Source organism: Perca flavescens, unplaced genomic scaffold, assembly GCF_004354835.1.
Source record: "Perca flavescens isolate YP-PL-M2 unplaced genomic scaffold, PFLA_1.0 EPR50_1.1_unplaced_scaf_16, whole genome shotgun sequence".
Classification (NCBI taxonomy): Eukaryota; Metazoa; Chordata; class Actinopteri; order Perciformes; family Percidae; genus Perca; species Perca flavescens.
Genome location: NW_021166581.1, coordinates 45,001 through 47,500, shown reverse-complemented (window position 1 = coordinate 47,500; position 2,500 = coordinate 45,001). Strand labels below are relative to the sequence as shown.

Genomic DNA, 2,500 nt, shown 5'->3' with positions numbered 1-2,500 from the left:
TATATATATATATATATATATATATATATATATATATATATATATATATATATAAAAATAAAAAAACGGCTTTCAGGCGCTAGCAAAGCAGACAGCCAGACAGCCTCTACTACCGCCAGCGTTTTTTTACACTTTTTTTCTCTCCTTTTTTTTTTTTTTAATTCGAATATTAATTTTCACCTTCGAAATTCATTTTTTTAAAACTATTCGAATATATATTCAAATTTAGAATATTTGTTGACAGCCCTACACACCACCGCCAAGTCTGGTCGCCCGGTAGAACCTTCCTTCTTCTTCTCTCTCTGGTAGCACCAAGAGAACCACAACAGCTGAGCATTTAGGCGAGGAGCTGGAGTCATTGGTCCAAACAATCAGTCCCTCCAGAAAAACGTGTTTATGTGATCGCATAGTTCAACGCATAATCAACCAAAGTCCGTATATTTATGTTTATGCTGCACTTTTGCTGCATAAATTGCAGATTTCCGCGTAAAATATGCGGGGCTTGCATGATTTCATAATAATCGCATTTTCGTTGCAAAAAGGTCCTGTAATATATCTTAGCAGAAAGTTGAAAAATGTTGCTTTTACTAGAAATCACTATTTTTTTTTCTCTTTTTCATCAAACTGCAGTTTTTGCAAGTTCCCACAAATTCATCGCATAAAACTGCATAAATATCATATAGAGCATATTCCATCGCATTTTTTAAGAAAACGTGCCGCATAATCAAGGATTTTTGCCCCGCAACAATCACAAAAAAACTCAAAATTTTTCTGGACGGACTGAATAATGCGCACACACACACACACACACACACACACACACACACACACACACACACACACACACACACACACAGTGTGTTTTTACCCTTTAGACGGGAACGTGACAGTGGAACATTTTTAAGATTTCCACTGTGGAGGGTAGTTTCACTTTTTTGTGTTTTTAAGCCCCAAAAACGTTTTCACCCGCGAGCGATATCGCGTAAACAGACGACAAGAGAACAGCAGGGCCGGCATGTATATTTACATAAATATAAATTTTCATCTTTGAATTTCTGTTTACAATTCAAATATACTGTATATGTGAATTTAAAATACTTATAGACAGCTCGCCCCTACACCCACCCGACCAATCGCACGTCATTCCCAGCTGTCAGTCACAACGTTTCAGCCTGTTGTTATAGCATCAAATAACTAATAAAAACCAAACTGATCAGAAAAATGAACGGACATCAGCGTGATCAGAACTAAGGAGAGAGGAGGTGAGGAGGAGGAGAGAGAGGAGGCAAGAAAGGGGAAGAGAGAAGGGGGTAAAAAACAGAAGAGAAGACATACTAGCTGTATGTACAGAAAAGATGCTGAGTGTGCAGAGTGTATATGCTGTAAATATTTAACACATGTACGTGTGTTTGGCTGCATGTTGACCTACAGCTTCACACAGCTGGAGAACATCTGGCTGCTCATTCTCACCCCGTTTCCTTCCACTGAAGCAACTTCATTTATAGAGCCCATATTCTGCTCATCTTCAGGTTCATAATTGTATTTTAGAGGTTGTACCAGAATAGGTTTACATGGTTTAATTTTCTAAAAACACCATATTGTTGTTGTACTGCACATTGCTGCAGCTCCTCTTTTCACCCTGTGTGTTGAGCTCTCTGTTTGAGCTACAGAGTGAGACATCTTTTCTTCTGTACTATCTTTGATTGCACTTGCACATGCTCAGTAGCTCAGATGTAGAGCATGTCAGCTAGCTCCATAGACAGTAAAAGAAAGGCTGTTTCTCCAACTTCAGTCAGTTCCAAGGCAGGATCAGCTGGGAGACTTCTTCTAAACCAGGGAGCACATGGAAGTAGTTCTTTTGAAGATTATGGTGAACTAGTGTGTGTTGTAGCAGTGCTTTGTGATTGAAAACGAGGTAGCGTTCCATGTAAATAATCAGGTCTTTTAATGTGTATAGAGCCAGCATATCTCCACCAGACTCCATGTAAATAATCAGGACTTTTAGCGTGTGTAGAGCCAGCATATCTCCACCAGACTCCATGTAAATAATCAGGACTTTTTACTTTTCCACCAGCATGTAAATAATCAGGTCTTTTAAGCCAGCCATATCTCCACCAGACTCCATGTAAATAATCAGGACTTTTAGCATGTATAGAGCCAGCATATCTCCACCAGACTCCATGTAAATAATCAGGTCTTTTAGCGTGTATAGAGCCAGCATATCTCCACCAGACTCCATGTAAATAATCAGGACTTTTAGCGTGTATAGAGCCAGCATATCTCCACCAGACTCCATGTAAATAATCAGGTCTTTTAATGTGTATAGAGCCAGCATATCTCCACCAGACTCCATGTAAATAATCAGGACTTTTAGCATGTATAGAGCCAGCATATCTCCACCAGACTCCATGTAAATAATCAGGTCTTTTAGCGTGTATAGAGCCAGCATATCTCCACCAGACTCCATGTAAATAATCAGGACTTTTAGCGTGTATAGAGC

General features: G+C 39.2%; 1 protein-coding gene across 1 annotated transcript in view; it reads right to left on the bottom strand.

Moving 5' to 3' along the window:
• The window catches only part of gripap1 (GRIP1 associated protein 1), a gene marked incomplete at its 5' end in the record, with an annotated part of 49,864 nt that overhangs the window by 2,573 nt on the left and 44,791 nt on the right, over positions 1-2,500 (bottom strand). The gene's annotated exons all lie outside the window — the stretch shown is intronic.